This window comes from Tenebrio molitor, chromosome 4, assembly GCF_963966145.1.
Source record: "Tenebrio molitor chromosome 4, icTenMoli1.1, whole genome shotgun sequence".
NCBI lineage: Eukaryota > Metazoa > Arthropoda > Insecta > Coleoptera > Tenebrionidae > Tenebrio > Tenebrio molitor.
This window is the reverse complement of record NC_091049.1, coordinates 19,013,992-19,029,251: the sequence shown is the minus strand read 5'-3', so window position 1 is coordinate 19,029,251 and position 15,260 is coordinate 19,013,992. Positions and strand designations below refer to the sequence as shown.

General features: G+C 40.3%; 2 long non-coding RNA genes across 2 annotated transcripts in view; both read left to right on the top strand.

The window, feature by feature from the left end:
* LOC138128732 (uncharacterized) overlaps window positions 1-15,260 on the top strand; it is a 76,316-nt gene that overhangs the window by 33,326 nt on the left and 27,730 nt on the right. The gene's annotated exons all lie outside the window — the stretch shown is intronic.
* LOC138128735 (uncharacterized) lies at window positions 442-14,095 on the top strand. The gene is made up of 2 exons (XR_011158887.1): window positions 442-5,637; window positions 13,865-14,095. It is a non-coding gene; the product is annotated as an uncharacterized lncRNA (long non-coding RNA).

The following is a 15,260-nucleotide window of genomic DNA, read 5'->3' as shown; positions in this document are numbered from 1 at the left end:
GAAGGAGATGACTTTCCGGCAAGTTACTAAAGAGGAAAAGGGACCCAACATTGCCGTACGGTCACCTATCGCTGAGAAGAGAAGAAGAGAAAGTGAAGAGAAAGAGAAAGTGAAAGTGGGGTTCTGAAAGATAGGTTGCAGCTCGCCAACCTAGAGGCGTGAGGCCACCTCAGCCTGACATTTGCGGGGGTAACATGTGTTCTTCCAGCCCCCCCGTGGTGGCTGGCACAAATGACTCTAAATTGAAACTTTCCGCTTCCGGAATGAGCGACGTAAAAAAACTTGAAGGCAGGGTGGGCGCGTCGCGCTGCCAAATGCCGTGCGTTAACTGCTAGTTCCGGGTCTTCGAACTGCGATCTATTAGCCCCGCGAGCATAAGTAGGACCTCGTGGCCTCCTACTCCGGCCAATCGCCATTGTGGCGTTTCGTAACGCTACAGAGTGCATGGACATATAATTATTTATTACCAGCGAGTTAAAAGAAGAAATGAAATGTGATACATCTGGTGAATTATTTTGGACTCCATGGCTCCTGATGCATCCAAAAAAAATTTCCAGAGCATCTTGATTGATGTTTCTGGGAATTACGTTTTCAAAGTTCTTTTTAAATAAAATTCCCACAAGATAATGCATGCCCTTTAATGTACGAGTATGTATTAAATTTGTTATATTGGGTCCCATGCAAAATGTCTGCTTTTCTGCATTAAAATTTTTAAATGTATTAATGTATTGATAAATTGGAGCCAATACTGCTGGTGCCCACTATACAACCTCATTGCCCCCTTCAGAGGTTTACTTTCAGGGCACACTCTGGTTATGTCCATTCAAGCTATCGAAGAGGGTATCCATGAATAGCAAAAATTCGGCTGTATCGGCAGCCTTTTTTTCCAATCCATCCTCAATATCTGCAAAATATATAGGAGTAGTTTTTATTACGACTTGAATCTTGATGTTATTTTTATTTTTTGTGTATATCACTTACCCCACTGAGAAATACACCGACTTGATGGCTAAAAACTTGTGTTGCATACGACCAAGGTCCGTTAAGTATATTGTTTACAGAGGTTGCCCACTAAGGGCGAGTTTTTCAATTCGAGTTTAAACCCAAGTTCAAGTGATCGACGTTTGGATATTGAACCACGTTTACAAAAATCTAGTGTTTTTCGAATGATCTGTGATCCACGTTCAGTTGATCGGGGATCAAGTTAATTTTTTTTACGTTGGTAGTAGAAGTGTGGTTATGTTGCATGATTTCGGCATGTTTCATTATTTGTTGTGACGATCAGCTGATGACAACGTGTTCGCACATTGTACCTGAAATGAGTACTCAACGGGCCGTCAATTTCACTAAAGTAGAAAAAGAAAATTTAGTGAGGATTATAATAATCATCAAAGATCGAACGCAGGTTCTCCGAGCCACTCGCAAAAATCAGACAAAAAGGCATTTTTCATTTCAACACCCTCAACACCACCAAATAAATCAATCCCAAACTTTCCTCGACGATTCCATCCGAATTTCAAACGCGTACCAGGTGACAGTATCACATGCATCTCAAGCATACATTTCATCTTGGCTTCTTGCTCCTCTTTTTTCCATTGAAGCTCAGCCTCCACTGCTTCGGTTTGGAGTTTGATGAGTCGTAGCTTTGCTTCAGCTACTTGGGACCACTTCTTTTTTTCGGGCCCAGGTACTGGTTTCTCCTTGTCAAAAATTCTATAGGCTATACGCAGCATGTCTGGTGTGTAATTTGTCCAATCTTGGTCATCAACATTATTGATTCCTTGAATTCTGCCAATTTCTTCCCCATGCAGTACTGAGTCGCTATCAAACTCTGATACATCACCAGTCACTTGGACACCCAACATAGATCGCAATTTTTCATCAATAGCATTTACTTGTGTTTCTTCAAACCTACCTACGTTTTCAGTTTTTCGTCGGCATATCTGGCTTTTGACCTTTTTTTCATATTTTCTTTTTAATGTTTCTGAATCGCGGCTAATTCTGGCCGACATGTTGAAGTCGGCAGCAATAGCACTCCATGCCTGGCCTTTTTTTTTGATGATATTGTGTCGCTTCTTTCATTTTCGACCAAATGTTTATATTTTAGAACTGTTTGAACCTTAAAACAATGCGATAATGACGTCCGGGAGCCCACTGACTCGAGCGCTTCGATGTCACGTATTTGGCTGTTTGGCGACGTGGCTTGGTCGGCCAATGGCGTGAGAGAATTGGAGCGTACCCGACCGCCGTCTCTGATTGGTCGAGCAGCTGTCGCTCTACTCGACCAAGTGTTCGTCCCAGTCATGGGACGTGAGTGTCTTCGTCGATGCAAAAAGATGATCTGGTATCAACCGCCACCTCCCTGGCGAGGACAGACACCCGTTGTCCTCTGAGCCCTCTTTTTCGTTTATTCAATTTTTTTTTTCATTTTTTTAAATTACAACAAAATAATTCCTTAAAAACTAACTAAAACTAAAAACAACTTGAACGGACAGTGTTCCGTTGCATGCGAATGACAAGAAACAATGAGAACAACTTGAGAAAATTGACTGCGATTAAATGAATTGAGAACGAATTGACAAAATTGAGAACAAATTGAGAGAATTGAACACAAAGTGAAAGAATTGGTAACAAATCGAGAACAAATTGAAAGAGTCGAGTACAAATTGAGAACAAATCGAGAGAATTGTGAACAGGACAAGAAAAGACATGAGCTTACATGAACTTGGCTGTCCGTGTGGATGGTTTCGGCACGAGAGAAGCACTTTGTGTCGCACTGATCGTCCGGTGTATGTTGGGCGCCACTGGAGGTTGACCCTCCTCCAGAAGGGGTTGTCTCGTCGTGGTGTTGTTTGTCCGGCTCCAGGTGGACACGGTGCGTTGTCGTTCTCCTGGCGGTCGGACGTGGCGAACACTGGGTGCTAATGTTCGTTGTCGCCGTTGTCGTGGGATGAGCTGGTGGTGATCGGCTCGGTGGAGGCGCGTCGCGACCTCTGCGACACGGCGTCTCGATGTCGACCATCCGTTTCGGCGTACCGGACATGTTGCTCCTGGGCAGCTCAGGTTACTTCTTCAGGGTGTTGGGTGTTTTCCGTCCGGAGAAACTTGTTGTGCCCAATGTTGGGCTCGCCAAATTGTCACCAGACAAGTCTTTTTTTTGTTGTAAGATTGTGGCGAAGGAATTTTGTAAGATTTATTGTGAGGAGTTGGTCCAGGTTTCGATTGCCGCCATGTGGTCTTGGAGGATCCTTCTGGCGGTCAATGGGTTCTTTTGGCTTGTCCATATGGCTGTGTCGTCGGCAAACAGTCTGGTCTTCGTCCGTGGATCATCTGAAACAAGAAAATCCCTGCAGTATGTGATGTAAAGTAAGGGGGATAAGATGGAGCTTTTAAGGGACTCCAGCGTGGAGTTGGATTGGGATGGATTTGAAGTTTTGAATTTTAACACTGCAGGTTCGGTTTGCGAGAAAGGAGTCGATGATTTTAATGAAGTTGGGGTTGAGGCGAAGGGAAATGAGCTTTTGGATTAGTCCATCATGCCAGACTCTATCGAAGGCCCTCTCTATGTCCAAAAAGACGGCGAGGGTGCACTCCTTTAGATAGGCGTGACGGGTGGAGTCGGTATGGAATTCTAATATTGGGTTGATGGTGGATCGTTGGGATCGAAACCCAAACTGTTCTGGGGGGAGTAGATTGTTCAGTTCGAGTACGTGTTTGAGGCGGTTGGCGAGGATTTTTTCAAGGATTTTTCCAGGTATGTTTAGGAGAGAGATTGGACGGTATGATTGGGGTCTGAGAGGTCTTTTCCTGGTTTTGGGATCATGATGGTGGTGGCGTGTTTCCAAGCGGGGGGAAAGTGGTGGCCCTGTAGACAGTTGTTAAAGATGTTAGTTAAGGCTTCAATGGCGATCCAGGGCAGGTGTTTGAAAATGGGGGGGCGGAGTTCGTCCGGGCCGGGGGCTTTCCTGTTTTTTAGTCGTTTAATGTGGGCTTCAACCTCATCAGGGAGGATTTCATCTGTGAGGATGTCGTCGTCTCGATGGGGGCGATTAAAACGGTTGGGGGGGGGGGTTGTGTCTAAAGAAATTTACACTTCTGGTGACTCGAGTGAAAAAATTGTTGTCAAAGTTAGGGTGATTGGGGACCTGGTGGATAGTTTGAACTGTCGATTGTGAACGCACTATACAGGTTACGGATCACGGATCAGCTGTTTAAATCTTACGCTTTTACACGAGTGGTGCGCTCTCAATCGACTCTCCAACGCTTACTTCGACGCCAAATTAAAAAAAAAAAACACGCTTTATACCTACATACTTATAATAAAATTGACTAAAAACATTAATAAACATTTAATTATCGTAAATTTTGAAAATAATCGTGGACTAAGGAGTATCTTTTTGAATTGTTAATCCCACCATCCCCTCTTACTGCATTGGGCACTGGGGCATATCATTCACATAATCAACGGCTCTCAACTTCTTCAATAGGTGGGTCAGGTTCACTCATGTGACAAGCAATGTTGTGCAGAACTGCCGTCGCGATAATTACTGCTTCGAGTCTGTTTCTTTTTAATCTTATTCCTAAAGCCAATATCGGGAATCTACATTTCCAAACGCCATAACTTCTTTCCACTGGATTCCTGGTTCGTATCTGGGATTCATTAAAAAGTTGTTCTGCAGGTAATACAGGAGTTCCCAATGGCGTTATCAAGTATCTCTTTATGGGGTAACCACTGTCACCAACATTACTTCCCATTTGGCCGCTTTCAAATTTTCTCATGATCCTTGAATTTCTAAAAATATTAGAGTCGTGGGCAGACCCAGGCCATCTAGCTACTATATCCAAAATTTTCAGTTTGTGATCACAAATAGTTTGGACGTTGATAGAAAAAAAACCCTTTCTATTTCGATACTCCTCTGCGTTTTCTCCACCAGGTGATTGGATTTTCACATGGGTGCAGTCTATGGCGCCTATGCATCCAGGAAAACGGGCAATGTAAAATCCTCGTTTAATTTCATTAATTTCCGCTTGGTTGTTGGGAAATTTTATGAATTCTCTTGCAAGGAGAGCAAGGGCACGAGATACTTTATACATTATCCTGCTAGTGGTACTTTTATGGATCCCCATTAAATCACCAACCATGTTTAGCATAGTGCCTGTTGCAAAGAAGCGTATGGTGATTAACAGCATTTGTCCTGGAGTGAGGGCATGATTTCTGTTCGTAGGCCACCTAATGGAATCTGAAATTATTATTATTATTATTAGTCAGCGATCGGGCAGAGGCAGAAGCCTGTTATGCCCGCGCTATCAGTATAGGCAGCGCTTAGCATTATGGTCCATCTGGTCGTCTAGACTTTAAGAGACTGTCATATTTTGCTTTAAAAGAATCAGCGGTTTTACAGTTGACAATCTCTGGTGGAAGAGAATTCCATGGGTCGAAAATCCTATTTGTAAGGAAGTACTGTCTTGCGGTTGTCACAAACCTGTCCTTCAATAATTTCAAAGAGTGTCCACGTGTGCGACCCCCTTCGTGCAGAGTAAACAGATGCCTAATAGGGGATTGTTCAGAGGACAAGGCGCGAAAAACTACCAGGAGGTCACCTCTCACCACTGGCGGCTCGTGCCTTGATTAGTAAGGTAGGCGACAAAATATTATAAAATCTAGGTATAAACTAAGTACTTATAATCTATTGGTGATAAATAGAGAACGGAATAAGATGTATTTTCTTTCGTTGCTTTTTTGACTTATTTTTCCGGCAAGGTAAATTTCCACACCACCCTAAGTTTGAGGTATTACCGCGGCGCGTTATCATTTTTTTTAGTGAGTGATTCGCCAATAGCCCTATTCTCACTTAATAACTAAAATAAATTCTTGAAAACTTAAAATTATTTAAAAATTCTATTAAACAAAATACTTATACGAATAAAAAACAGTAAATAAAATAAATTCTTGAAAACTTAAAATTATTTAAAAATTCTATTAAACAAAATACTTATACGAACAAAAAACAGTAAATAAAATAATAAAAAATAAAATAATAACAAATCTCCTGTTTAAAGATGTCAGTCGACAGATTATTTTTTATATATTAAGTTAATGCGCCCGTCTTCACTTGTAGAGAACATTTGAATTATGTCATCATAAAAAGTTTCATTTTTGTAAAGCTCGCAGAGTAGTTCTTTTTCAATTGAAAGTAAAGAAAGTGAAGTGAGTCTATTTTGCGTCATGGAATTTCTGCTGTAACTTTTTATTCTCTTTAGGCAAGAAAAATTTCGCTCAACACTAGCTGTAGTAGCTGGAATCGTAGCGATCAAAACAAATAACTTATAGGCTTCAGAAAATATTTCGATTAGTTCATTTTGAGTAAATGATTGCAATATCTCTACAACCTTTAAATTTTCAAATTGTGTATCGTTATAAATTACACTTAACTCGTTAATTAATTTCTGTTTGTCAAATATAGAGGAGTACTGTGTAAACAAAATATTTATTAAATGATGAGGAAAATTACTTGCAAAACTTTGAAATTTGGAACTATCAGCCAGAGCAAAATATTTTAAGTCTGCCAAGTCTTTGAAACGAACTTCTATTTGCACTATAATATTATCAAGAATTTCAAAATATAGCGCTTTACATACAGTGGTCTGGTCCATATTGTTATTGGATACTTTCATTCTCTTAGGTGCGTTCTGTTCTATAACTGATGATAATTTGGACTGTGCTTTTTGATAAAAAACAATAAAATTTTCCTCATTTCTTAATTTTTTAATTCTCATTAAAGCATTTTCGATTTCTTGTTGGCAATAATTTATATCTAAGCATTTACGTTGTAAAATAGAAAAAAGCACATCAGTAATGTTGAAAATTTCATTATAGACACCGGCAAGAAAAGCAAATTCAAAATTTTGAAAATGTTTTAAATAGCCTCGGGCACCATTTATTGATTCTGCTCCAGAACTTTGATCATCAAATATTCGTGAAAATACGCTTATTAAATTATTCCACTCTGAATCAACGATATGTATTATTTTTGACCTTGAAGCCCACCGAGTTTCACAACTTTTCGGAATTCTCTTGCCAATAACTGAATCCAAAACAAATGTTCGTTTAGCAGACTGGTTGAAGAAGGCAGGAATAGATGTTAAGGTGGCGAAAAATATACGACAATTTCGAATGCATTTTGAACCGTTCTGCAATACTAAATTCAAACGATGAGCACAGCAATGAGTAAAAAGTGCTTTCGGAGCATCACCTTTAATTTTCATTTGTAACCCGTTCAAAGATCCAGCCATAACACTTGCCCCATCGTAACACTGGGCCACCAATTTGCTCTTAAATTCATATGAATGGCCATGAGATACATTGCAAAAGGCGATCTCAATATGTATCCAAGGTCAGCAGTATAGGCTATAAAAAGCAGGGGGGTCCCAGCACTGAACCCTGCGGCACCCCACTGTGTACCCTGACAGGGCGACTATATGACTCGCCCACTCTTACACAAAAAGTACGTTCGCTTAAGAAAGCGTTGATCCACGCCAATAGATTTCCTGTTATTCCCAGATGCTGTAATTTGGAGATTAACCGTCGCTTAGGAACCCGATCAAAAGCCTTTGAGAAATCCAAATACGCCGTCTCTGGGTGTCTGAACAGTTGTTGTGACGGAACCAAAGTTATGTACTTAGCTTAAGCATCTTTCCAGGTTTTACGTTCGCCTTCATTCCGAAGAAATCAGACAGTCTTAATAATTGGCTCGTCCTTTGGTGTGCATTACTGCCAAAATGTATGGCTCGTCCTATGGTTGGGATTACTGCCAAAGCAATAACTAATTAGACGTCCTGCATTCGGGGTGACACCGAAAGTCCTTCCATGTCCAATTCGAAATCGCTATTTGCCTCAGAGGCATCACTCGTAGCACGTTTTGGACGTGCACTCATCGGTCGATGGACGGAAATTTTCTTGATATCAGCAGTTAATGCACATCGCCACTGCATGCGTATATGAATCTCAATATCGCCAGGCGTTCCATCTATGTACAAAACAGCTTGGGTGTTAGATTCAGCGATGTACCACACACGCTGTTGGTGAGCTACAGGCCACACGTAACCCACGGTTGCGAACATATTCCGCATTGGTGAAGAGTCTAGATTTACAAGCTCAGACTTTGTTGTGGTCAAGAAGTCTAAAGCCATAACTCGCAGGAATCCGCGATCTGCAGTATTCCATACAGAAACTGACTCAATGCGATATTCAAGAAGAATATTAGAAATTGTCGCATTTTATTTGAGATAAACACCTAACTGCATACACAAAGGATCCTCCAGATCTTTAGCACTCAATAGTATCGAAGTATCTGTCAGTGATTTCAGCATACGTAGCGTCATAACGTTCCACGGTTGCTGAGAAAACAAAGGAAGAATCAAGGTTGGTCGAAAGACTTTGCCCTTCGTAAGTGCATTCACCTTAGCGGCCACGATTTTGTCAACATTCTGAGTGTTTTTACTCTTCTGTGTTGACTTCTTGGAGCCTCGTGAGTTCTTCATAGGTTCCATAATTTCGTTGTCGTGTCACTAAAGGAATAAGTTTTAACCTTATCAACTCACTCTTAAACAATAGCAATAACGTCACAAAAGAGAAAAGTGACGCAAGCAAGGCTATTACCAAAGCTATTATACTCAAGAGATAGGATGAATCGTTCAGTGTTGGGTTATTGGGGATAGGTCCTGGAACTACCATACCTAGAGACAATGACCGCAATGTTTCAGCCAGTCAATAGAAACTTAAGAAAGACCTTCACACTTACTCTTTCCATAAGTCGCACCAATCAAGATGTGCAAACTTCCACTCAGTTAGTAGCAATTATAATCTACTAAACAATCTAACTTTGGATTTTTCGGCATCCGCCTGTCAAGTTTTACTTCCTTGCACGAAGATTGTGTATTACACACACCACTCTTTTAAAAAGGGAAAATTGTTGTGAGTTAGATATCTATTTATTGTTCTAGTATTTAACATTACTAGTATGGTAAAAAGGGTTTTTACTGGCGACAGAAGGATATGACTGGAGAGCCGAAGGTGAGCCAGTCACCTTGTGAGTGGCGCATTTTTCTTTGATCGGGGTCAAGAAGTCGAAGACGGCCAATTCGTTGTTTCTATCACCGGTGAATGTGACCCCAACTCCCCATGACGTGCGACTAGTTCGTCTGAGTCCTACTCGGCGTAGAACCGAAATTTTGATCGACGCCCGGTGAGGAGGTAACACCCGAAAAACCTGACGTGTTGGCTCTCGTAGAGTCATTCGAGGCAACCGAAAGAAAGCGGGCGCGAGAATTTAGTGCTTCGATTCCGCGATCCAGTTCGGCGCACAGTTTCTCTTTGTCCTCGGTCTGCACCCCCTGTTCGGTCGTTATCCGACCTAACCGTCCCCGTAAGTGTGCTAACTTGGAGGAAGCGGTCCGCAACGCGATCTCGTTCCAAACCTTAGAGAATAACGCGTGGATCTTCCCCACGATCTCTTTGCATCTGGTCAACTCCCGGTCCGAATCTAGATTCACCTTGACGTCGAACATGATCCCCTCGCGCTCGGCCGACAAGTAGTACCTCAGGTTGTTAATCAATCTTTCCAACGGGTCCTCGGCGGACACGACCGTACTACTAACTCATGTACTAACTCGTCCCGCGACAATAACTCTGGGGTGATGGCGACCTCCATGACCCCTACACGGTTTTTTTTTCTTTTTCAAACTAGACAAACACAACGACGAAAACCCAAAATTTACGCGATTGGCAGCAGCACAACCCCGCAACTCACCACCACCTGTATTTACTCTCCTCGAGGTCGAGGCCTTCTACTGCCGGTCCAAACCCGTTCTCTTCTGAGCAAAGCCTGTCGAGGTCAAAATCACCGGAGCAGACGCCGTTCCTGTGCGTGCCCCTCCAGAGATAACAACACCAACCAAACCTATAACAGAGTGAATGAGTAAGGTCACCCTCAACAATGTCTCGAGAAGGCGGGTCGCGGCGCGGAATTCGTTCGATCCGGCGAACTGGACGCCGATCCCTTCTGCGCTTTGACGGGCTTTCGTGAAATGAATTTTTGCGTAGGGCAGAAGTTTCGATACTTCCGTCCATTTTCCGTAATCGCGGATGATTACCGGGGGAACTCGGGGCTTCCTCGCCGGTTCTGGGTCTCCTTCTTGGGGTTGGGTTTGTGGGGCCGGTGGCACTGGGGCTGTCCTCCTCCAGTTTGTACCTGTGGGAGGATTTCCACTTACCTTTTTCGGCGTGGGATCTTGGGTAGCGCTGGTCTGCTCCTTCCGCTTCCGTTTCTGGGGGACCGTTTGGAAACCGTCATCTGTCGACGGTGGGGCTGGTGAGGGCTCGGGCTCAGGCTCTTGGGACACGGCGTCCATGACGGAGTCGCAGTCGGACGTGGTTTCCTCCTCACTGGGGGTGGGTTGGTGTTTTGCGGCTACTTCTTCGCACCAACCTTCACCCTCTTTACTCACGGCTTGCTAAACGAAACTCGCGTACCTCTTTAATCCGGCAAAAAAATTCCTTTTCGAACGCGCGAGCGCTTTCCGCAAAGAGTTGTCGGGGGAAATGCTTGGGTTTGCGCGGACTATCTAATTTGGTGTGATCAGGAATTTTTTAAAACGTAACAAAAATAGAAGGACAATGAACAGCATCTTTACGTCGTCTTTTGGGGGTTGTAATTATAAAGTCTTGTTGAAAATGCCGCTCACAAATTTCTGAGTAATCCGTAATTTTTGTAGTCGCTTATATTACAAATACAAATTAAAAGGTTGTCCTTATCATTGTCTCCATTAATTTGCTTACCGCAAAACGTTTCAAAAGCTTCGAACCATTTTTGTCTTTGTTTCATATTGGTGGGAATTTCAAATAAGCGAACATCTTTTGCCCCACAAATGAAACACGCTTTTACCATTTCATGTAAAATAGAAGGGCAATATTTTAAATTGCCACCAATATTGTAGCTGTAATTCATCAATCGGCCACCGAGGGCGCGCAATAAGGTTTTGCCTTCTTTTGTTTTATGGCCACTCTGCAGAAACAATTATCATGTACACTGCCTTGCATTTTAATTCTGAATTGGTATACAAATGAATGCAAAGTTAATATATACCGGGTGAGCGAAAGGGTTAATTAAAAAACCAAAATGTTTGTTTTCTAACTTCTTTCTTACAAACCTCTCACATGTGTCCTCCAATAATGAATTGATGGCAGTTTGATTGGTACTCCCTTGGTCGCAAACTGTGGCAACAACCCCCAGACCAATTTCCTGACACTGTTTGATAACTGTGGTTATTTAGCTTTAATTCATTTGATTTTAATAGTCCACTCCTGCATAGTTTGTTTCCATTGCGTGATCATAAAAGCAGTGGCATAATCAACACTAATAACGCAGTTATTTTCCAGCGGATTTTTGTGAAATTTAAAATGCAGATATTTTAGACGGTGAAGAATAAAATCCCATTAATCCAATCACCCAAATCTTAAGAACGTAATTTTTACATGCCTTTTTAAAATGTTGAATCAATTAAGATTTATATAAAAAATTGATCGTCAATAAAAAATGCTGTAGGGAAAAACTCGTCCTTGAAAGACGTCTGGTTTGCAAGAAAATAGCAAAAAACTGTGTTAAACGTGGCTGCAAGTGCAAAAACGTAGACGCGTATGAAACAAACGCGCACTATCGCCGAATTTTGGTCACCCCTTTTCGCACAAATGCAGGTGACGTATTTGACGTTTATGTTGCTAACCTTACAAACACTTACGAAGTTAAAGACAACATTTGGGCGTAATTTATTATACTGGATGCTTTAATTCTTCCATAAAGGACTAAAACACGATCGGGATATTTTAGCAAGGTAATTTAGTTCACGTACGCTTCCTGTGTCTTCAAATGAATTGACGACTCTCTTAACCTTACATTTTGTAAAGCCTACATTTGGGTAGTGTTCCACGAGAAAACGAACTGTGTCATTGAAGTTCTTACGACACTCTCCATAGGCAATTTTTTTTCCTTTTTCAACAATATTGAAATATCTGCCGCTGCAGTCTATTTTTAGAGTATTTTCAATAAATTTTCACAATTTGACGTTTCTAATAAAACGCGCCCAATTTTGACAGACTTTAAAGGGTGTACAAAATGTTGCTTGGCAATTAATCATCAATTGTTTCAAAAGGTAACTGCTCAAATACCTTCAAATTTTACATTAAATTTTTAACGACAAAATCTAATCTCTTTGTTGAATCAGACAAGTGATTTACTTAATTGTTTGTGTAGACCCCTATTTTTTAATGTTTAACAATCTAATAATAATCGCGCATAATTTTCGATAAAGGAAACACGTGTTAAAATTACATTTTTTAACTTGAGGTAATTTTATTATTAGTAATTGAACCTTCACGGTCTAAAATATCTGCATTTTAAATTTCATAAAAATCCGTTGGCAAATAACCGAGATATTAGTCTCGAAAGTGTTAGCTGAGACACCTGTATATTTTATTTTATTTTTTTTTTGTTGTACATAATATAAATTACTGCCGATGTAAATTTCATCAAACAAGACAATTTAGTGTTTGTCGTTGCTACTCAATCTTTTCGCTGTTTCTCCCAGTGATTTGAATAATTGTTTATTTATTCCAGGCGTAAAGGGCAAATTGTTCAGTAAATTAGATAAAATCCTGACGGAAGGTGGGGCAAAATGTCTTACTTGCTGTAGAATACATTTATAAGTCATCGGATTTACTTTGTCCATGATCTGCTGAAATAGTTCATCTTTCGATGCTCGGATAGCATTTTCCAACCGCACTTGATAACTTCTTATCTTCTGTTGCAGTCGAGACGTTTTTGTGCCTCACTGCACAAGTTCTTTATAAACCTTGTTTCAATTTGGTGGCAAATTAGACTGTCTACTGACACTCACTTTCTGCAATATTTTCCTTCTTTTTTTTAGTTGATGTGATTCTCTGGTGCTCTTCAGTTTTCTTTAGGAAGTAACTGTAAATAAATTGTTACCTGATTTAAAGTCGATTTAGATTATTGTCTTATGTCTTTCTTTTTTTTAAATTACTTCAGTTACGCTTTTCAAATGAAAAAGTGTTTGTACCTCTTTCGTTTCCAATATTTTTTAATATTGTTGATGTGTTTTCAACTGTAGATGCGGAGAGTAAATTTCCTGGAAATGACATCTGCTCTTGCTTCTCAGTACCCTTTTCAAACTGTTGAAGCTTTGGCGTACATTTTATAAAACATGATATACAGGGTGTATTTTTAAAATGTGCCGAAATTTTACCTACGAGGTTGTTTGACAAACAAATTCACTGGTGTTATTTTGTTGCCTTTCAGTGGTCTCGCATTTTTAATAATATTCGCATAGGATACTCCAGCTCTTAATTGTGTAACTATGTATTTGTTCTTCATCATTTTTAGGAATGGGCTGGCATTTAATGTCTTCTGAATGACCGACGTGAGTTTTGAAGTACTCAGCAGAAATGTTGGCAGCGTTTGATTGATGTCGGACAACACTAATCTTGCTGGACATACACCATCAATTTTTATTGAACCACTAATTTTTGGTGCTCTGGCAGAAGGTTTGCTGACAAACTTGGTGAAATTGCTTCTGTGACATTCGAAGTATTCATCTTTACCCTCAGTACTTTCACATTCCGCATTCTTCATATAAAAAGCATTTATAGCGGTTTCCTCGTGTTCCTTCCACTTTATGAAAGCATCTTTCGCGTCAAACTTTAATGTTTGTTGTTCAAACTGAATATTGTGTTGTAAAGACTGATGTTTCATTAACAATGCAAAAGTTTTAAATGCAGGTTTTATTCCAGGACAACATGGACACACAATCCTTGATGAATGATGTGTATTCTCAGTTTGATCGGAATGCACATTTCCCAAGTGCCTGTTTTAGAACAGGTCGATTGAAACTTCTTTCCACAGTGTTTACACACAATTTGTTTTGTATTACTTAAATTTAAATGGAAGATATAAATCTGATTGTGAATACATAATTGTTATAAATTTACCTGTACATTTTGTTGTTTAAACTATAATGATTACGATATGTTTTATTAATTTACCCTTGGCGAAATAAAACTGCTTGAAAACGGCAAATTCTATTGCTATTGACGGGAAATAAAATGTATACAGGGTGTTTCTGAAATACGTGTGTTAATTTTAACCAGTGGAACTTTAGTAATATCCGTAGTTGTGTATGTACTCCGGCAAAATTGCCGTGCCGCCGGATGGTGAAGGGAAATAAAAATCTTATTTTTGGTAAAGTAGTAAACATTTCAAAAAAATATAAAATCACTAATATACAGTAGACTCCCAATTATCCGAAATGCACGGGAAGGGACCTGTTTCGGATAAACGAAATTTCGGTTAAAACGGAGATGATAAACAAATATTATCGAAACAATACTTTTTAGTTCAGTTCAGTTATTTTTGTTGGTAGTTTGTACAGTGAGAGTACAAAAATACATACAAAAATTTCCGATAATATTGCGGAATCTGGAAAAGTGCCCCGAATGCTTGCAGCGTTTCCACGTTGAATGGCAAGGGAAATCCTCTCGAAAAGGAATTTCTTTGATTTTGAATCGCCTGATTCCGCGATAAGTCGGTTTCCGATGACATTAATGAAATCGATGGCTTCTTTGCACCAAGGGCCTAAGGTTTCAAATGCTAAACCTTTAAACACGTAGTTTGACGAAATGATTGAACTATATTTGCTATGTTTGCGTTTGCAAGCCATTTCAGCGGCAGAACCTGAGACTTCAGATGATTTCAATACGTAACTGTCTGCAAGTGTATCTACAACAGTAACGTCCCAAACCAAAGGTTGACCTTTAATCCACGGTACTAAAGTCATCCCATCTGGGCGTTTTCCGTCATTCCGAGACAGTCCGTTTGGTTCTAAAGTTGAATTCACATGAATTGAAGTTAAAGACCGGTTGATAATGGAATTAATTTCAGTGTGTCTTGAAAATCTACCACTGCTTTTGAAACAACAAGCCAATTTCGTCAACTTTCGCATTGCATTTGCAAATATGAGGTGTACAAAGATTACAACCCAATCTTAACCCAATACAAACTTGGAAGGAAGTGTTATCTAAAAGAGTACCAATATTAGGAGAAGGTATTGCATGTAACCAAGATCCTGATTCTCTGCATTGCAAAGCTTTAAAACGAGCCAAGTCTCTAGGTGAATTAAAGATTAATTCA